Here is a 23,142-nt window from a genome sequence, read left to right as displayed (position 1 = left end):
GGTAGTGCTGCTTCTTTGCAGTAAGGAGATTGTGGGTTCGCTTCCTGGGTCCTCTCTGTGTGAAGAGCGCTTTGAGTAGTGAGAAAAGTGCTATATAAATGTAAAGAATTATTATTATTATTATACAAGGTTTTTTTTGGGAGTTTTTCCTTGTCTTCTTAGAGAGTCAAAGCTGGGGGTCTGTCAAGAGGCAGGGCCTGTTAAAGCCCATTGCGGCACTTCTTGTGTGATTTTGGGCTATACAAAAATAAATTATATTATATTGTATTAAAGATAGATTATCAAGATTTTTAAATTAAATTAAGATTATTAAGGCTAAAATCAAACAAATCACCAGGACCAGATAATATTTATCATTGAGTGCCTAAAGATGTTAGTGATTTCTGATATAAACCCTTGGCACTTATTTTTCAAAAAACTCTGAATACTGGTAAATTTCCAGAGGGAGTGAAACCTGTTAAAAAATCACTGATGGATGTTGGCTTGTGCTGCAGATCAGTAAGCTGTTTGGGTATCCATGTTGTGCACACTTTACGGTATCAGAAGTCATCATGCACTGTAACACATGCAAATCTATAGCTGATATCCATATTTACCAGTAATAGTGGACAACGTAATCAATCGTCTTCTCAGATTAAGGTGTTCACTATGCCGATGTGGACTTGTGCGCGTGATGATGATAGTCGACCAGATTGAGCTTTGTCGGTGACGCTTGTTCTTCCCACTTTAACCCATTTATAAACTTTACATTGAGTCGAGCTGTTTTCACTGTGCCAACATCCTTTGGTGAATGTCAGCAGGTTTCCATCCCTCTGCCCAAAGAAATCCCACAGTGGAGTGTCCATGTTCATTTGACTTTGACTTCAACTACACTAATGGCAGAGAGATGCACCGTTCTCGTTCGAACAACCCATAAGCCATTGTGAACGTGTTGGATTGTGTCAGCTTCTATCCAGTGTGGTTACCGCATCATTTTCAAATTGCCCAAACCTCTTGATTTACCTTCGTATCAGGTTGTGTGGTGGAGAGCAGGACTTCAATGACCTTCAAACCCTGGACTTGATGATGTTGAAGAGGATGGACAAGCTTTATTGGGCTGAATGGCCGGTTCGCGTCCCATTTGCTTTTTTAAGGTCCTTAAAGGTATCAGGGGTAGAGATCCACCAACATCTTGGAGAGTCAGTGGATTAAGCGGCTCAGCTGCCCAGCGCCCCACTTTCCACTCCTTCTTCAGGATCTTTCCTATGAATTCAGGCTGTTCTGATGGTCAGCAGGGATTCAACTTCTGGTAAGAAAGGAGGAGAAATTGAAGTCCCAACTCAAGATACCAAACAACTTTCATCTCGACTTCTTCATTTATGTTGTAGAATTTGTGCAATTTAGTTTTTCTGGGGAAAAAAAATTCTTTTTATCTTTCTGTCACAGGCTCTTTCCAGTTAATTTTCGTACATTCTTTGCAGATCATGAACATTGGATAATTTAGCACTTACTCTGTAGGCATGTTGATACCACACACGATATACCGGTTAGTTAGACACCATCAAACCTTTTCATTATGCTGACATTTTTTGGCAATTATTGTTTCATTTTTGAATGCTTGAAATGAGGCATACATCAAGACTGTCATGTTGTGAGTCAAAGTTACTCAGGCAGTGTGGGAACCTGGTAGTCAAATTTATCCTTCATTGATGTGCAGAACATGCTGCACAATTTGGCATACATTATACTCAGCCAAAAAGCACATTATTATGCTATCTTTGACACTTCAAATTACGTGAAATCCTAACTCTGAAAGGAATATTTTTTTTTTCTTTCCTCAAAATGCCGTAGCTGTTCGGTAATGGAATGAAATGCTATAAGTACACAGGAGAGTGATCTGGAGACAGAGAAATGCACCATAATAATAGTTTGACAAGTATAAACTTCAAAGAGTTAATAGACTCCTTTATTTCTTTATTTTTCACAGGATACGGTCTCTGGGGATGTCAGACTCCATTATTTCCAGCATTCTTCTGACTTTTTTTGTATGTCGGAGAGATTACATTTCTTAGATGGCCTAAAAATATTGCGCTTTTCCCTGGAGAAGCTTCAGTCTGTTGCCGTGGAATTGAAGGTCTGGTCTACTGTGTTCCGCTTATTGACACTGTGATCTTAACTTGAAGAAATGGAAGGATGACAGCGTGCTTACTTGTTTGTTTCAACTTGTTTCTTGATGCATTTACGGGTTTGTCATGCGTTACAGAACACATCACTGCAGGGTTTCATTGTAGATATGGAAACGCACATTAAAGGAAACACTTTAGAATGGGGAAATATGAAGGGTTGCTACAGTACATCTATTCCTAATAGTCGCTTATGGGTTGTGACCACAAGGGGGAGTCACTGAGTCTCAAACCATCCATCCATCCATTTTCCAACCTGCTGAATTCGAACACAGGGTCACGGGGGTCTGCTGGAGCCAATCCCAGCCAACACAGGGCACAAGGCAGGAACTAATCCCGGGCAGGGTGCCAACCCACCACAGGACACACACAAACACACACCAAGCACACACTAGGGCCAATTTAGAATCGCCAATCCACCTAACCTGCATGTCTTTGGACTGTGGGAGGAAACCGGAGCAGACACGGGGAGAACATGCAAACTCCACGCAGGGAGGACCTGGGAAGCGAACCCGGGTCTCCTAACTGCGAGGCAGCTGCGCTACCACTACGCCACCCTGACTCCCAAACCTTAGACACAATATCACCTAACAATACAATACAATACAATACAGTTAATTTTTGTAGAGCCCAAAATCACACAAGAAGTGCCGCAATGGGCTTCAACAGGCCCTGCCTCTTGACAGACCCCCAGCCTTGACTCTCTAAGAAGACAAAGAAAAACTCCCAAAAAACCCTTGTATAATAATAATAATAATAATAATTCTTTACATTTATATAGCACTTTTCTCACTACTCAAAGCGCTCTCCACACAGGGAGGACCCAGGAAGCGAACCCACAATCTCCTTACTGCAAAGCAGCAGCACTACCACTGTGCCACCTGTGAGGATTTGTATGGAAAGAAATGGAAGAAACCTTGGAAATGGCAGTTCAGAAAGAGACCCCTTTCCAGGTAGGTTGGGCGTGCAGTGGGTGTCAAAAAGAAGGGGGTCAATACAAAACAATACACAGAACAGAACAAATCCTCAATACAGTATAAAAATAAAAAAAATTACAAGTACGGAGCAGAAATTAACAGTAGATGATATCACATAATAAGATTTGGATTTGTTTAGAGTCCTGGAGACCTCAGCCATCAAGCTGCCTCCCCCAGTTGGCCATTACACAACTGAAACAGCGCTGGGCCAGCCAATCCGATGAAAGGACCCCTCTACCCACGATTCATGTGATCCTCAATCAGAGATGACTTTACCTTAGGCAGACAAAACAACTTGGCAGGTTGGCAGTGGCACCAAGTGCCACATTTGAGTACCGAGAAGAGAAACAGAATAGGTGAGGGTTAGTAACAAATTCTAACTATCATGTTACTTATGTTTTAGTGCTAATGACTAACAACAGAGATGCAGTCTGTACAGTTAATCAGCAGCTCTAGTCAGGGTGTGCTAAACTGAAGTAGTGAGTCTTCAGCCAGGATTTGAAAGCTGATACCGAAGGGGCATCTCTTATAGTAGCAGGCAGACCATTCCACAGTTTACGGGCCCCCCTGTAACTAAAAGCTTGACCTCCCACTGTTACATAACACAGTCCCTGGGTTCAAATAAAGGATTTTATTTCAAATATACGAATCATCAAACATGCAAGAGGAACCAACCACAAGTACAATCAGGTGTCTCTTCTTTTTCTTTCCTTCCGCTCCTCTTGTCGAATGTCGCCCACTGCCTACCGACTCTGACTCTCCAATAAAGACAATTAACAACACTCAACAACTGGCTTCTCTGGGATATTGCCAGTGGCTGGCGGGGCTTGTCCAGAGCAGAAGCCACTGGTAGGGCATCCCAAATCAAACTGGTCTTGGGCGAGGGGGTCAGACAGAGAGTGACTTTGAGCAAATACTGCTGATGGTTTACAAAGCCTTAAATAATCTGCTCCATCCTATATCTCAGAATGTCTGATACCTAACACTCCAACTCGTAACCTTAGATCTTCAAATGAGGATCTGCTTAGAATTCAAAGAGCTAAACTTAAAAGAAGTAGTGAGGCGGCCTTCTGCTGTTAGGCACCTAAAATCTGGAAGAGTTTACTGATAGAAATTCGCCAGGCTAATACAGTGGAGCACTTTAACAAAACTGCTAAAAACTAATTATTGTAACATGGCTTTTTCATAGCTTCATTTTAGTGTAACCCTGATATTCTGTATATGCATTGAGTTATCATTTTCTTCATGGCTCCGCAAACCATATTAACCCCTACTTTCTCTGCTGTTCTTTTTATGGTTTTCTGTGGTGTTGATCTGTGCCACCACCACTTGATCAGGGCACCATGCAGACCCTACATTGATAGATTGAAGGCCAGAGGTCCACAAGACCCTCATCATCTAATTCTTCCACAAGAAGCCTGAAAATCATGAGGACTGATTTGAGATCATTTATGTTAGGTAGAATGCCCAGTGGGGGCTTTGGTGGTCTCCTGGCCTCGGAGCCCCTGCAGATTTTGTTTTTGTTGTTGTTATTTTTTCTGTCCTCCTGGCCATCGGACCTTACTTTATTCTTTGTGGTAATTAGTATCTTATTTTTATATTTTTTTCTTTTTTCTTTCTTCATCTTCTACACCACTTTGAGCTCCATGATTTGTATGAAAATGTGCTATAGAAATAAATGTTGTTGTTGACTGAATGTCCCTAATCATACAGATGCACCAAAGTGAAAAGGGGGCGCTAACTGGTCTGTAGTTACCGGGGCCTCCTATGTGCTGTCTCTCAGAGAGGCTATCACCCAGGGACCCCAACTGGGTTCCTCTTCCTCACTACAATTCCCATGCAACCCTGCAGGTGTCCTCATTGGGATCAGCGTCATATGTGGGGAGATAGATAGATAGATAGATAGATAGATAGATAGATAGATAGATAGATAGATAGATAGATAGATAGATAGATAGATAGATAGATAGATAGATAGATAGATAGATAGATAGATAGATAGATAGATAGATAGATAGATAGATAAACTTTATTAATCCCAAGGGGAAATTCACATACTCAAGCAGCAGCATACTGATATTAAATAAAAGAGTATATAAAAATATTAAATTAAAGAGTAATAAAAATGCAGGTAAGAACAGACAATAACTTTGTATAATGTTAACGTTTACCCCCAACGGGTGGAATTGAAGAGTCACATAGTGTGGGGGAGGAACGATCTCCTCAGTCTGTCGTTGAAGCTGCTCCTCTGTCTGGAGATGATCCTGTTCAGTGGATGCAGTGGATTCTCCATGATTGACAGGAGTCTGCTCAGCGCCCGTCGCTCTGCCACAGATGTCAAACTGTCCAGCTCCGTGCCTACAATAGAGCCTGCCTTCCTCACCAGTTTGTTCAGGCGTGAGGCATCCTTCTTCCTTATGCTGCCTCCCCAGCACACCACTGCATACAAGAGGGTGCTCGCCACAACCATCTGATAAAACATCTGCAGCATATATTGCAGATGTTGAAGGACGCCAGCCATCTAAGGAAGTATAGTCGGCTCTGTCCAATTTTAGTCTAGTCCAATTTATCATCCAGCTGCACTCCCAGGTATTTATAGGTCTGCACCATCTGCACACAGTCACCTCTGATGATCACGGGGTCCATGAGGGGTCTGGGCCTCCTAAAATCCACCACCAGCTCCTTGGTTTTTCTGGTGTTCAGTTGTAGATGGTTTGAGTTGCACCATTTAACAAAGTCCTTGATTAGGTCCCTATACTTCTCTTCCTGCCCACTCCTAATGCAGCCCACGATAGCAGTACTGTCAGTGAACTTTTGCACGTGGCAGGACTCCGAGTTCTATTGGAAGTTCGATGTATATAGGCTGAACATGACCGGAGAAAGTACAGTCCCCTGCGGCGCGGCTGTGCTGCTGACCACAATGTCAAACCTGCAGTTCCCGAGACGCACATACTGAGGTCTGTCAGTAAAATAGTCCACGGTCCATGCCACCAAGTATGAATCTACTCCCCTCTCTGTCAGCTTGTCCCTAAGGAGCAGAGGTTGGATTGTGTTGAAGGCGCTAGAGAAGTCCAGAAACATAATTCTTACAGCACCACTGTCTCTGTCCAAGTGGGAGAGGGATCGGTGTGGCATGTAGATGATGGCATCCTCCGCTCCCACCTTCTCCTGGTATGCGATCTGCAGAGGGTCGAGGGTGTGGCCGACCCGTGGCCTCAGGTGGTGAAGCAGCAGCCGCTCCATGGTCTTCATCACATGTGACGTCAGAGCGACAGGCCTGAAGTCATTCATCTCACTAGGACGTGATACCTTTGGGACTGGGGTGATGCAAGATGTTTTTCAAAGCCTTGGGACTCTCCCCTGTTCCAGGCTCAGGTTGAAAATGCGCTGTAGAGGACTCCCCAGCTCCAACGCACAGGCCTTCAGCAGCCGTGGTGATACTCCATCTGGACCCACTGCTTAGCTGGCACAAAGTCTCCTCAGCTCTCTGCTTACCTGGGCTGCTGTAATTATGGGTGGGGGGAAACTCTCTCCTATGCTGGTATCAGCAGAAGGATGGGTGGTATGATAGCAGACATGAACTACTCTTGGTATCCACGTTCACCCAGTCCATTCATTATACCTTGATCCCAACCGGAAACAAAGATTACAGAGTTGTATCTCTATTCCTATAGAACTTTCATTAAGGCAAGAGCTCAGTCTGTCCTCCATGGCACTTACAGGGTATGCAGTGCCTTCAGAAAGCATTCAGACCCCTTCACTTTTTTAAGTCACCTTTTTATTGTCTTATCGTCCATGTATTGCATTGCAGCACAAAGTGGCATGAAATAACAGGACCACAGTGCAATATATGCATAAACACTGGAAGTGCAAGACAGGGAAAGAAGTACAATATACTATAACAGATAAATAAATAATTAAAAATAAATAATAGGTATCTGATTTTACACATTGTTATGTTGTAGGCTTATATAGGTTTTATAGGTCATCAAGCAACACTCAATACCCCGGAATGACAAACTGAAAACACAACATTAGTAATTTTTACCAATTTACTACAAATAAAAACACTAAAATACCATGTGGGCCCGAATATTCAGACTTCACTGAGATGTTTCTACACCTTGCTTCGAGTTCACCTGTGGTCCATTCAATTCACTGGACGTGACGAGGAAAAGCACTCACCTGACTATTTGTGGTCCCACAGTTGAGCAAAAACCAAACCATGAGGTCAAAGGAATTGCCTGCACAACTTTGTGTTGAGTTAAAGATCTGGGGATTGCATCAAAAAGATTCTGCAACACTGAAAGATCCCACATTGAACGTGGCCATCATAGTTCTTCAAATGGAGGAGGTTTGGAACAACCATGACCCTTGCTTGAGATATGCAATCAGGGAAGAAGGGAATTAGTCAGAGAAGTGGCCAAGAACCCGATGGTCACACTGACTGAGCTCCAGGGAAACAGTGTGGAGATGGGAGAAACTTCTAGAAGGACAACCATCACTTGAACAGTCCACTCATCTGGACTCTATGACAGAGCTGCCAGACAACACACAACAGCTTGTTTGGAGTCACCTGAGAGTCCCTCTGATTCACCAGTCTGATCAAACCAAGATTGACCTATCTGGTCTCAATTCTAAGTGTCACGTCTGAGGAAAACTGGGCATCACATGTCACCTGGTGCTGTGGGTTGTATTTCGGTGGAAGGGACTGGGCGACACATCAGGGTTGAGGGAAAGCTGAATGAGGTACAGTACAGAGATATCTTTAAAGAAAATTGGCCCCACAGCACTCTGGGCCTCAGACTGGGCCTGAAGGTTCACCTGCCAACAAGACCATGAACCCCGAGCAAAAAGCAAAGACAACACAGGAGTGGCTTAGGAGCAACTCTGTGAATGTTCTTGAGTGGCTCAGCCAGAGCTAAGACTTGAACCCAATTGAAAATCCCTGGAGAGACCTGAAAATAGCTGTGCACTGACGTTCTCCACCCAACCTGACAGAGCTTTAGATGATCTGCAGAGGAGAAGGGTAGGAAATCCTCAAATCCACGAATGCGAAGCTTATTGTGTCGGACCTAATATTGGAATGGTATTAAAAGTGTAACTTTGGTATCGATACCAGCTTTCGGTGCAAAAGCAACTAACATGGAGCCCCAAAACCCCACGTCACACTCCAGCCTCTCTGATGTGCCGCACAATTGCTTGCCTCCCTGATGCACTGCGCCATCACCCCACACTATGTATTGCTAGCCTCTTGAACTCCTGATCACATCGAACTAATGGGGTTAGGGTCAATCAAAGTGAAGTCTCATGGAAACGTACAAGGACATATTAACAAAGAACGCAGAACAGTAACAGTTTCTTCTTTGAATGGTCGCAAACGATTACGAGTTTTCCAACTTCAGTAAAGACGGTGCTAATGTTGTAGACCTACAGCTGTGGAAAAGTCATCAGCCATTCAGTTCAGATGTCATAAAAGCTGCCAGATAGTGTGACCTCTAAATGCTGTTTATTTGCATTAAATCTGTATACACACACACACACAGACACACGCTCTTATATTCATATTATTTGGGCAGGACATACTTATATCTAATAAGCCCTTAGAAGACCAGTATTATTATTCTGGTTAAGTGCATCCATACAATGTGTCAGGGAAAAAAAGCCAGGAAACTCAGTCATTGGACTGACTGTAGCTTTTCATAAAACGGACAGAATGTGGATATTAGCAAAGGAAAATTGCTTTTTTTTAGAAATCTATTGACAGGACCGTGTGATGCACTTGAGAGAAATTCTATAGGGAATTACTCAACCTTTCTGGGCCTAGCATTCGAATTACTGACAAGATTTGTCCTTATTAGGCCATAGTTCCTGATCAATAATGGTAATAGTGGTGTAGTGAAAGGACTAACCATCAACCTTTTGTCAGGTTAGACCACCACGGGTCATTCAGCAGCAATGTCGCCAGAAGCCACAGCCGTCAAATCTAAACCTGGCTGAATGAAGTAAATTGATAAAGTGTATGAGGAGGGGTGAACACATCATGGTTATGTGGATGCTGTTGCAAAAGTCTGCCAAATACTGTATAAATCAATAAATCCTTTAATTTTTATTAACTTTTTAGCAAACACTATCACAAAGTGTGTTCCAGAATCAAGTCAAGTCATTATAGACCAGTGGTTCCTAAGGTCAGTCCTGGGGCTCAACGGGGGCAGAAGGTTTCCGCCCCAACCCATTGTCTGCTTTTCATTTGACTCCAAAATTAATTCAGCAGGCTGTTCTCACACACTTGGGTGACGCCTCTTTGGGGCCAGGAGGTCCCCCATACTGGGCAGGGAGTGCATCTGCCTGATTAGGGGCTTTGTCCGACCTCTCATCTGAGACCAATTCGACTTGGGATGTCCAGAAGGGTGGAAATGTCTGTGCGTCTTATGGAGCAAATATTGTGTCATGGACCGTGATGTGTATTACCTGACAAAAGTCGACATCCAGGGGTAGAGGGCGACAATCAGCTGTTAATGGCGACAAAACTCATCGTTACATTACAGGCATTCCCTCTCTGCTTGGAGTATGTGAGATGTTCAGCCCGGACACAAACAAACGGACACCGACAGTTCATAAAACACATGTTTTATTAAACAAGTGTCACCAAACACAAGTCCCGCACACTCACAGTGCTTCCTGCACCAAACACCCTTGGTGGCCACCTTTCCTCTCCTCACTGGAGCTTCGTCCTGCTCCCGCTCCTGACTCTAGCTCTCCGACTGTAGGAAGGCGGCCCCTTTTCTGTCCACCCGGATGTGCTCCAGGTGATCATTGATCACCTTCCGGCGGCACTTCCTCATCATCCAGGGCGGTTGCCCCCTCGTGGCCCGGGGAATGTATAGACTGCCTCTCGGTCCTTCCAGGCGTCCCAGTCTGCTGCCACAGAGGAATGTTAGACTCATTGACTCGCCATCTAATCCTTGCGTGTGCGTGAGTTACGAAATGTAAACAAATGTAAACAAAGGCAAGATGGCATCGACATCTCACGAGGGAGTGAAGCGAAAGTGAGTGCAGAAAACAAAACACTCAGCAGACGATGGTTTTTCAGAATCTGATTTTGTTGACAGTGATCAGGAGATCGAGTAAGAGAGTAAGGAACTGGCATCAGCTGATCGGACACCAGCCGATGCCACCCCTGCTGATTCGCTTCCAGCTGAGTGCATTCGCGCAGCCGACGCACCTACGGCAAAGTTCGTGTGGGAGGAATACCCAGACATTGATACGTGGGAGCCAAACTGGCTACCGGACTTCACAAGACAGCATGGCTTGCTGTTGGACACGACAGATTACCAGCCGCTGGACTACTTCAGGCTGCTCTCTCCTGATGCTGCTTTTCAGCTACTGTCATACGAGACAAACAGGTAGGCAGAGAAATGTTTTGAATCGCGGGCTGCGCTTGCACCGCATTGTGGAAACCCACAACAAAAGACAAGATGAAGGGCTTTGTGGCATTACAAATAGAGATGGGACTGAACTGGTGATATAACTTCAGGGAGAATTGGTCCAAATGTGCTTTGTCCCCTGCAGGCTTTGGACAGGTTATGCCGCGTGATGATAGGGACGTGCTCCTGCAAAGTGATTGTGAGCAACTGAGCTTCTTGGGGTTTCCAGAAAACTAGGAGAGTGCTTGAACCTTAAAGTCTCTCCTCATTTGTTAATGACAGTGATGATGGTTCTTATTACCGCTGTTGACTTTACATGGTTGAAATATTATTCTGCTATATTTTATTAAATATACACAATAACGGGTGCTAGAATAGTAGTGCATAAACATTAGTAGGAACAGTCTATATTAAATGGCAAACGACCGTCTATTTTCTTTTACAGTAATACTGGCTTGTATGTGGCTGTAATATGCGTCACTGTATTGTGTGCCTTTAATTTTCTCTCACAGTAATACGTCTCTCCAGCAAGTATTTTAATCTGTGCTGGCGTGCAGCTGATTATTTTATGTATGGCGTCTCCCCAGCAACGGATTTTATGTGCGCGAAAATAAATCTACCTTTAAAAGTCATCCTATTGTAATATCATGAAAATTCGTATATTTAGGAAAACACTTTACCGGGCCAAGTATGTTAATCGCAAATCTGACATCCTCAGAGTGAACAACAAACACTAATCCCACCTCTTTGGGGAAGCCGGTCTCCGCGTCTCAGTACTTGATTGGATTTTTCGTGCGTTATGTTTTAGGTCTTACCTCATTTACCGAAATCCGATTGGATCAGTCGCGCGATATTTTATAGGTCCCGCCCTCTCTGTCTTGTGTGACGCGTCAGGCGGCCTTTGAAGCATCGCACCGTGCCCCGCACATGCGCACTTCACCAGAAGACACACAAACACGGACACATGGACGCACACAGGGATTTTATTAAAGAGGATTGGTACACCATTGGGTTCAGAATATTTTTTTTCTTGTTTTTCTCTCTCTAAACCTAGGTGCGTCTTATAGTCAGGTGTGTCTTATGGAGTGAAAAATATGGTAATCTCTCTGCTTCATGAGTGTGCACGAAACTCTGCCATCTTAACGTGCTCTGCCAAGTTCGTAATGCCATACTGCAAGTGAAAAAAACAACTATGGTGAGTGATAGAACGGATATTTTAATTGCTGTCAAAGGTGAATAGTACTTAAATCCTGCATTATTATTTCTGATAGGACTAATAATGTTACTTTACGTCTGTAGAGGTTAAGCTACGGAGTCAGAGAGGCTAACGTGATGGCTGTCTAATTAACATTAGGCAGATGAGCAGATAAACGCTAAGTGATAGAGAAGCTAATAATTATTTACATTGCTCTAACATAGTAAATATCATTAATTTATTTTGCATAACCAGTTGACTAGCTCTAGTGAAATCTAGTGACGTCCATCTTACCATATTTTCTCAACATTACTTTTTTGTTCCAGCCGCTAATGATTTCTCACATGTGTTTGTATGTTGGTTAAGCATTTTAGATGCAATATTACCTTACTGCCTGTAAGCCTGATGGCATATTGAGAAGATACTTAATTAATTGTAATAATCTTTCTTTGACTTTACTTATCTTCCAGTTGTTAAGCTTAGAGTATACGTCAAAGCTGCATCGTAAAATGTTTTTGCATCTTGCAATAGAAGTCAGGTTTGACATATCTGGCAATTGAATTTTACATTGAGGCCTTTATTTTTGCTGCTGCAGTAGGGCTATTTGTTAGACCACGTTTTTGAAAGATGTTGAAAAATGTTAAAATGCAACATTATATTTCCAATAAAGTAAATTTTGCAACACTTTCATTCTTTAACTGGCTGTAGTTTTAATAATTTAATAAGTAATTAAACTTGATAAAGCTTAAAATTATAGGCAGAAAACCCTAATTACACCAGCTTCATTTTTTACATCATCACAACTTTAAAATATATTAATAATTAAGTATGTAGAACTTAAAAGTGTCTTTAAAAATGTAACATAAATTAGTTGGGACAATTTAATTTTTATGTGCAGTGAATTTTAAAAGTTGTATGTATCCTATAATTTTTTAAGTAGTCAAGTCAAGTTGGGGAGCATGCACTGATACACCGTGTTGTCTCACCCACTACACAACGAAACAACTCACGATTCTGGTTGGCAACCCCCCAGGCAGACATGCGGTCCAGTCCCACCCTCCAGAAATGACCCTCTATCTGCCGCAGCCAGGTGTTACATGGGTGACCCCTTGGCCTGGTCCAGCCACTTGGGTCCCCAACAATGAGGATCTTACGAGCCGGATCACCCTCGGGGAAACGCGCCACGTGGCTGTAGTGCCGTAACTGACGCTCCCTCACCATGCAGGAAATGTGCCTCATTTGGGACTCCATGAGTAACACAAAGTCAAACCAACGGTACCCAAGGATTTTCCGGAAAGACACAGTACCAAAGGAGTCCAGTCTCAATCTCAGGTCACTGGATAGTGTCCATGTCTCGCAACCATAGAGCAAGACAGGAAGCACCAGGACTCTAAAGACTTGGACCTTCGTCTCTTTTGCATTGATATCGGGAGCGCCACACACCCCTTTCCAGTGACCTCATGATCCCCCCATGCTCTCCCAATCCGTCTACTGACTTCATAGGAAGAGTCACCAGAGACATGAATGTTACTGCCAAGGTAAGTAAACCTCTCGAGAAGGTCGACACTCTCTCCACAGGCAGACACAATGCTGATGGCCGTGCCCAAGAGGTCATTAAAGACCTGGATCTTTGGTTTTTATTGGGACACTTGAAATCCCAGACACTCAGACTCATCACTCAGTCTCTCGAGCGCCCCGATCAGAGCCTCCATTGACTCCGCAAAGATCCCAACATCGTCAGCAAAGTCAAGATCCGTGAATCTTTCTTCACCAACAGATGCCCTACGGAATCTATTTTTTTATTTTTAAGTAGATGGTGCTTAAAAGTAATTTAAGATCTGAAGGAAAAACCATTTCCAGTTACTCAATGTTGTGGGTTGGTTCTATGTAATTGTAGTAACTCAAAAAGCTTGATGCAGAGTGTTGTGTAAATTTTTTTTTTTGGCCCAAAATAATTGTTTTTAGAGTGCAGGAAACCAGGAGATACGAGCAAAACGAAAGTGAAATTAAAACGATGCGAGCGAAACCCAGACGAGAGTCAAAAATCAACTTCAAATAACAGTCACTAAATCGAAAATGAAATAAGATAAGAAAAATAATCACACGAGAAGTCAAAATGTGATTGGATAAGACTCTGGGAAAAAGGCTGACCTTTATCCAATTGGCTGATTAATTCAAGGTCACGACCCCAGAGACCACACCCCTGGACATGACCATGACAACGGTACACCAAATGGCTTCCATAACAAGAAAAGGCTACAAAATCCATCCATCCATCCATCCATTGTCTCCCGCTTATCCGAGGTCGGGTCGCGGGGGCAGCAGCTTGAGCAGAGATGCCCAGACTTCCCTCTCCCCGGCCACTTCTTCTAGCTCTTCCGGGAGAATCCCAAGGCGTTCCCAGGCCAGTCGAGAGACATAGTCCCTCCAACGTGTCCTGGGTCTTCCCTGGGGCCTCCTCCCGGTTGGACGTGCCCGGAACACCTCACCAGGGAGGCGTCCAGGAGGCATCCTGATCAGATGCCCAAGCCACCTCATCTGACTCCTCTCGATGCGGAGGAGCAGCGGCTCTACTCTGAGCCCCTCCCGGATGACTGAGCTTCTCACCCTATCTTTAAGGGAAAGCCCAGACACCCTGCGGAGGAAACTCATTTCAGCCGCTTGTATTCGCGATCTCGTTCTTTCGGTCACTACCCATAGTTCATGACCATAGGTGAGGGTAGGAACATAGATCGACTGGTAAATTGAGAGCTTCGCCTTGCGGCTCAGCTCCTTTTTCACCAAGACAGACCGATGCAGCACCCGCATTACTGCGGATGCCGCACCGATCCGCCTGTCGATCTCACGCTCCATACAAAATCTCAAATTTCAACCTAAATCATGACACCTTCACTTTTGTTCAAATATTGTAATGTTGTAGCCTTTGGCGAAAGTTATTTAAATTCTTTTCTTTTTCCCCCATCAAGCAAAACTTAATACCCTTGAATGACAAAGTACACACTGAAGTTTAGAATTTTTTTGCAAATTTATTAAAATTAAAAAAACTGAAATATCACGCTGGCCATCACAATATATGAACTCCCTTTATATACACTTACAGGTGGAGTCCCATATGCAGCCTGACAGAGTGAAGAAATCTAAAAGAGCACGTCCTTTAATCAGCTTGGCTCATTTACATATAATGACTACGAAGCATTTCAGACACACCAATCAGCAAACAGATAAATGGTACGGTCCAGAAACACACCTCTGCTTTTAAGTATTATGTAAAACCCCACAATAGTTAATCATTAAGAGTGATATTAGAACATTAGAATAATCTGGAGGAGAACAGGCCATTCAGCCCAACAACTCGCTAGTCCCATCCACTTAACTCTTCTAAAAAAACATCCAGTCCACTTTTGAAAGTTCCTAAAGTCCTACTGCCCCACCACACTACTTGGTCACTTATTCCCTGTGTCTGTGGTTCTCTGTGTAAAGAAAAACTTCCTAATGTTTTTTGCGAAATTTCCCCTTAACAAGTTTCCAACTGTGTCCCTGTGTTCTTGATGAACTCATTTTAAAATAACAGTCTTGATCCACTGTGCTAATTCCCTACATTATTTTAAACACTTCAGTCAGGTCTCCTCTAGATCTCTTTTTGCTTAAACTATAAAGGCTCAGCTCTTTAATTCTTTCTTCATAACTCATCCCCTGTAGCCCTGGAATCAGCCTCGTTGCTCTTCTCTGGACCTTCTCTAGTGCTGCTATGTCCTCTTTGTAGCCTGGAGACCAAAACTGCACACAGGACTCCAGATGAGGCCTCACCAGTGTGTTATAAAGCTTCAGCATTAGAACATTAGAACACTCTTGACGAGAACAGGCCATTCAGCCCAACAAAGCTTGCCAGTCCTATCCCCTTAATTCTTCCAAACAAATATCAAGTTGAGTTTTGAAAGTCCCTAAAGTTTTACTGTCTATTACACTACTTGGTCACTTATTCCATGTGTCTGTGGTCCTCTGCATAAAGAAAAAACTTCCTAATGTTTGTGTAAAATTTCCCCTTAACAAGTTTCCAACTGTGTCCACATGTTCTTGTTGAACTCATTTTAAAGTCACCATCTCAATCCACTGGACTAATTCTCTTTATAATTTTAATCACTTCAGTCAGGTCACCTCTTAATCTTCTTTTGTGTAAACTCTAAAGGCTCAGCTCTTTTAATTCTTTCCTCATAAGTCATCCCCTGTAGCCCTGAATCAGCCTAGTTGCTCTTCTCTGGACCTTCTCTTGTGCTGCTATGTCCTTTTTGTAGTCTGGAGACCAAAACTGCACCCAGGACTCCAGATGAGGCCTCACCAGTGTGTTATAAAGGTTGAGCAGAACCTCCTGTGACTTGTACTCCACACATCAAGGAGCTATATAACCTGACATTCTGTTAGTCTTCTTAATGGCTTCTGAACACTGTTTGGAAGTCGATAACTTAGAGTCCACTCTCACTCCTAAATCCTTCTCATAAGGTGTACTCTTGATTTTTTTTTACTGCACCCAATACTCCAGATGAGGCCTCACCAGTGTGTTATAAAGGTTGAGTAGAAAATCCTGTGACTTGTACTCCACACATCAAGGCACTATATAACCTGACATTCTGTTAGCCTTCTTAATGGCTTCTGAACTCTGTCTGGCAGTCGATAGCTTAGAGTCCACCACGATTCCTAAATCCTTCTCATAAGGTGGACTCTTGATTTTTTTACTGCACCCAGTACTCCAGATGAGGCCTCACCAGTGTCTTATAAAGCTGAGCAGAACCTCCTGTGACTTGTACTCCATACATCAAGGCACTATATAACCTGACATTTTGTTAGCCTTCTTAATGGCTTCTGAACACTGTCTGGAAGTCAATTGCTTAGAGTCCACTCTCACTCCTAAATCCTTCTCATAAGGTGTACTCTTGATTTTTTTTTACTGCACCCAATACTCTAGATGAGGCCTCACCAGTGTGTTATAAAGGTTGAGTAGAACCTCCTGTGACTTGTACTGCACACATCAAGGCGCTATATAACCTGACATTCTGTTAGCCTTCTTAATGGCTTCTGAACACTGTCTGGCAGTTAATAGATTAGCGTCCACCACGAGTTACTATGACACTTTCTCATAAGGTGTGCTTTCAATTTCAGTCCTCAGTTTGTGTATTCAAACCTCATATTTTTACTTCCTATGTGTAATTCTTTACATTTACTGACAAATTAAATTTCATCTGCCACAAATCTGCCCAAGCCTGTATGCTATCCAAGTCCTTCTGTACTTATATAACAGATTCCAAATTATCTGCTAATCCACCTACAGTATCTTGGTATCATCTGCCAACTTAACCAGCTTGTTACTTATATTCCTATCTAAATCATTTATATATAATAAAAATAGCAGCAGCCCAGCACTGCCCCCTGCTGGTCACCACTCTTAACATCGGCCAATTCTGATGTGGTTCCCCTGACCATCACCCTCTGTCTTCTGTGTCTGAGCCAATTCTCCTCTGATCTACACACCACACCCTGAACTGCCACTTCTTTTAGTTTGATGCCCACCCTCTCATGTGGCACCTTATCAAATGCTTTGTGAAAGTCCAGATAAATAACATCATGAGCTCCACTCTGGTCGTATCCTTTTGTTGCCTCCTCATAGAATTCCAGCATGTTAGTAAAACACGACCTCCCTCTTCTGAGCCCATGCTGACTGTTCCTAATATCTCCTGTCCTTGCCCGGGGTTGCTTAATCTTATCCTTAATAATTCCTTCCATTAATTTTCCTGTGATGCATGTTGAGCTTGTTGGCATGTTAAGCTTACTCTTTTTAAAAGAAATAAAACTTTACATGTACAAACTTATCACAGAATTATCACTTAGGGACAAGCTGACAGAGATGGGATTAGATTCATACCTAGTGGCATGGATCGTGGACTATCTTACAGACAGACCTCAGTATGTGCGTCTTGGGAACTGCACGTCTGACATTGTGGTCAGCAACACAGGAGCGCCACAAGGGACTGTACTTTCTCCGGTCCTATTCAGCCTATATACATCAGACTTCCAATACAACTCGGAGTCCTGTCCTAATGTTCGCTGATGACACTGCTATCGTGGGCTGCATCAGGAATGGGCTGGAGGATGAGTACAGGGACCTAATCAATGACTTTGTTAAATGGTGCGACTCAAACCACCTACAACTGAACACCAGCAAAACCAAGGTGCTGGTGGTGGATTTTAGGAGGCCCAGACCCCTCATGGACCCTGTGATCATCAGAGGTGACTGTGTGCAGATGGTGCAGACCTATAAATATCTGGGAGTGCAGCTGGATGATAAATTAGACTGGACTGCCAATACTGATGCACTGTGCAAGAAAGGACAGAGCCGACTATACTTCCTTAGAAGGTTGGCGTCCTTCAACATCTGCAATAAGATGCTGCAGATGTTCTATCAGACAGTTGTGGCGAGCTCCCTCTTCTACGCGGTGGTGTGCTGGGGAGACAGCATTAAGAAGAAAGACGCCTCACGCCTGGAAAAACTGGTGAGGAAGGCAGGCTCTATTGTTGGCATGGAGCTGGACAGTTTAACATCTGTGGCAGAGCGACTGGCGCTCAGCAGGCTCCTATCAATTATGGAGAATCCACTGCATCCACTAAATAGGATCATCTCCAGACAGAGGAGCAGCTTCAGTGAGAGACTGCTGTCACTGTCCTGCTCCACTGACAGACTGAGGAGATCGTTCCTCCCCCAAACTATGCGACTCTTCAATTCACCCGGGGGGGGGGGGGGGGGGGGGGGGGAGGTAAACGTTAACATTATACAAAGTTATTGTCTGTTTTTCACCTGCATTATTATCATTCTTTAATTTAATATTATTTATTGTATCAGTATGCTGCTGCTGGAAAATGTGAATTTCCCATTGGGAATTGGGATTAATAAAGTATCTATCTATCTATCTATCTATCTATCTATCTATCTATCTATCTATCTATCTATCTATCTATCTATCTATCTATCTATCTATCTATCTATCTATCTATCTATCTATCTAGAACAAAAGTTAAAAGTTATATATGATCTCATTTATCTCTAATTGAAATATATTGGCACAAATGTCAGAATGTCCTAATTTAACAGGCAGTTAGTTTCAAGCACAGTTTTCTCAGGTGCAGCCCATCCTATTGATCGTCGTTGAGCCCACCTGTGGTCATGATTAGGACCGTCACACACCTTGTCTGCATTAGGTTCCACGGATGAGTAAAAGCCAAGGCCATGGGGTCGAAGGAATTGCCTGCAGACCACAGAGACAAGATGGTGTTGAGGCACAGATCTGAGGAAGGCTACCAAAAAATGTCTGCAGCATTGAAAGTTCCCAAAGAGCATGGATGCCTTGGAAGTAATCTGCAACAACCACAACTATTCCTAGAGCTGGCCAACAGACCAAATGGGGAAATTGGGAAAGAAGGATCTTGGTAAGAGAAGTAATTGAGAACCTGGTGGTCACTCGATCTGAGTTACAGAGAATCTGTGTGGACAGATCGGTTCTTCCAGAAGGACAACCACCACTGCACCACTTCACTGACTTGTCCACGTGAAAGCCTGCTTGGGGTTTGCACCCAAAGAACTCTCAGACTGTGAAAAACAAGATTTCCTGGTCTGAGTGAACGCTAAGCATCGTGTCTGGAGGAAACCAGGCAGCTCTCATCATCATGTGCAATGGCATTCCAACAACACCACTAAAGCTGTAGGAACACACAATACAATACAATACAATACAATTTATTTTTGTGTAGCCCAAGATCACACAAGAAGTGTCGCAATGGGCTTTAACAGGCCCTGCACTCTTGACAGCCCCCCAGCTTTGACTCTCCAAGAAAACAAGGAAAAACTCCCAAAAAAAAAACTTGTAGGGAAAAATGGAAGAAACCTCGGGAAAGGCAGTTCAAAGAGAGACCCCTTTCCAGGTAAGTTGGGCGTGCAGTGGGTGTCAAAAACAAGGGGGTCAATACAATACAATACAATACACAGAACAGAACACAAGTAACCCTCAATACAATATATTTGTAAAATAAAAAAAAATATTACAAATACAGACCAGAATTTAACAGTAGATGATATCACATAATACGATTTGGATTTCTTCAGAGTCCTGAAGACCTCAGCCATCTTGCTACCTCCCCCTATTGGCCATTCCACGGCTGAGTCAGCACTGGACCAGCCAATCCGATGAAAGGACCCCTCTACAGCAATGATTCCAGTGATCCTCCATCAGGGATGACTTTACCAAAACAACTTGGCAGGTGCGCCGTGGCACCAAGTGCCACATTTGAGTACCGAGAAGAGAAACAAATTATAACGATCATATTATTTTTTTTTAGTGCTAATGACCAACATCTCAACATTGATGTTGGAATTGGATTGGAACAAAAACCCGCAGCCACTACAGCCCACCTGGACCAATTTGGCAGCCCCTTGAGTTAAAACCATGAGCAACAATGCACAAACCTAATTTCAAAGACTGTTAAATACATTTATCTCCGTATTTACTGTACGAAATGTAACAGGATCCATATAAAATGAATATTGATGACTTGACTTGACTTGACCGAAATCTTAGTGATTGGCAATAATGGATACAATGAGGCTATTAGAAATAAACTGGATGCATTAGGATTAAAAGTCAAATTGGAGGTAAAAAGCTTAGGGGTAACCGTTGATTGTAATCTGAATTTTAAATCGCATATTCATCAGATCACTAGGACAGCATTTTTTCACCTAAGAAACATAGCAAAAGTTAGACCTCTTATATCATCGAAAGATGCAGAGAAATTAGTTCATGCGTTTGTTTTCAGTCGGCTAGATTACTGTAACGCACTCCTCTCAGGACTACCCAAAAAAGATATCAATCATTTGCAACTAGTGCAGAATGCAGCTGCTAGAATCCTTACCAGGAAAAGAAAATCCGAACACATTTCTCCAGTTTTGACGTCACTACACTGGTTACCTGTGTCATTCAGGATTGACTTTAAAATTCTGCTCATGGCTTATAAAGCTTTAAATAATCTCGCCCCGTCTTATATATCGGAATGTCTGACACCTTATATTCCAAATCGTAACCTCAGATCCTCAACTGAGTGTCTCCTTAGAATTCCAAGAGCAAAACTTAAAAGAAGTGGTGAGGCGGCCTTCTGCTGTTATGCACCTAAAATCTGGAATAGCCTGCCAGTAGGAATTCGCCAGGCTAATACAGTGGAGCACTTTAAAAAACTACTGAAAACACATTACTTTAACATGGCCTTCTCATAACTTCACTGTAATTTAATCCTGATACTCTGTATATCCAATTCATTATAATAACTATTCATTCAAAAACTGTGCTAACCCCTACTCTCTCTTCTGTTTCCTTTTCCAGTGTCCTGTTGGTGGTGGCGTGCGCCACCACCATCTACCCAAAGCACCATGATGTTCCAACAATGATGGATGGATTAAAAGCCAGAAGTCTGTATGACCATCAGCATCAAGTGACTCAGTGAGAACCCTAACTACAAAGAGGACTATTTCATTTATGTTAGGTAGAATGCCCAAAGGGGACTGGGCGGTCTCGTGGCCTGGAACCCCTACACATTTTATGTTTTTCTCCAGCCTTCTGGAGTTTTTTTTCTTTTTTTTTCTGTCCACCCTGGCCATCGGACCTTACTCCTTTTCTATGTTAACTAATGTTGTCTTATTTTAATTTCTTATTTTGTCTTTTATTTTTCTTCTCTTCATTATGTAAAGCACTTTGAGCTACTTTTTGTATGAAAATGTGCTATATAAATAAATGTTGTTGTTGTTGTTGACTGATTAGTATGTAATCATTTTATTTTACCCAACACACTTGGCTGGCCAGCACCACAACACAATGTTTATGCAGCTGCCTTTTCTTAAAATTCCACAAGGTGGTGCTAAAGGACCTCAGATGGAGCCATTTATTTATAGGAGTTCACAATCTCGTTGCTTCATCTTGTTAATATCTGTGAGGTGCAAGAAAAAAGTAGATTTTGCACATTTTAAAAATTACAGAAAAAACTTTTTTATTTTTTATTTAAATAAACTTACATAATAAAAATATTTCTCCTTATTCTGTGCAAAGGTCACATCATTTTCTAAACCCAATACAAGGCCGTGAGAGCCTATTCTAGCCAGCATAGGGTGTAAGGCAGGAACAAACCCTGGGCAGGGTGCCAGCACTGTATGTCACAGGGTGAACACACACACACACACACACACACACACACACACACACACACACACACACACACACACACACACACACACGCACATTCGCGCATACGTACACATGCCAGACACACACTATGGCCAATTTAGCAGAACTACAGATGATGATGTGCTTTCTCTTCTTTGTAAAGTCCAAATGCTGCATAAGGTGCCATATAAGGAGGTCATTTCTTACTCCAGTACTCCAGACAAGCCCTTAACAGTGTATTATTGAGCATGTAAAAGGCACTATATAAATAAAATGTAATATTATTATTATAATTGTTATAAAGCTTGAACATAACCTCCGTGGACTTGTACTGCACGTATCAAGGTGCTTTATAAAATGACATTCTGTCAGCCTTCTTAAATGGCTCCTGAACACTGTCTGTAGGTCAATAGTGTCCACCATGACTCCTAAATCCTTCTCATAAGGTGAACTTTCAATTTTCAGACACTCCATTGTGTATTCAGATCTCACACTTATACTTCAAACATGTAATTATTTACATTTGCTGACATTCAGCTTCACCTGCCACCAATCTGCCAAAACCTGCACGCTGTCCAAGTCCCTCTGTGATGATTCCACAGATTCTAAGTTATCTGACCTTCCACCCTGTTTTGGTATCAAACATTCAGGCTGATGATCGATGAAATGGGTCAAAGTGAACAAAGACACCATTCTTTGCTCAATTTTTTGGGATGCCAAGGTAATGTCACCCAAGTTCAGCAGTCCATCGACTTTCTAAGCCTACTTAGATGATGATGTTCCATTGATCCTCTCACAGTGGATCTTCTTGGCCGTCATGATAGGATAGGTGTGCCAAGCTTGTGGCATCATATTCAACAAAGACTTGAGGCTGTAATTGCTGCCAAAGGTGCATCGACAAAGTATTGAGCAAAGGGTGTGAATACTTATGGACATGGGATTTCTCAGTTTTTTTATTTTTAATAAATTTGCAAAAACCTCAAGTAAACTTTTTTCACGTTGTCATTATGGGGTGTTGTGTGTAGAATTCTGAGGAAAAAAATGAATTTAATCCATTTTGGAATAAGGCTGTAACATAACAAAATGTGGAAAAAGTGATGCACTGTGAATACTTTCCAGATGCACTGTAGATAT

General features: G+C 42.7%; 1 protein-coding gene across 6 annotated transcripts in view; it reads right to left on the bottom strand.

The window, feature by feature from the left end:
- The window catches only part of LOC114653202 (RNA-binding Raly-like protein), a 1,200,559-nt gene that overhangs the window by 286,485 nt on the left and 890,932 nt on the right, over nt 1-23,142 (bottom strand). The gene's annotated exons all lie outside the window — the stretch shown is intronic.

This window comes from Erpetoichthys calabaricus, chromosome 6 (assembly GCF_900747795.2).
Source record: "Erpetoichthys calabaricus chromosome 6, fErpCal1.3, whole genome shotgun sequence".
Taxonomy (NCBI): domain Eukaryota; kingdom Metazoa; phylum Chordata; class Cladistia; order Polypteriformes; family Polypteridae; genus Erpetoichthys; species Erpetoichthys calabaricus.
The sequence above is the reverse complement of the archived record's forward strand: the minus strand, read 5'-3'. Positions and strand labels throughout refer to the sequence as shown.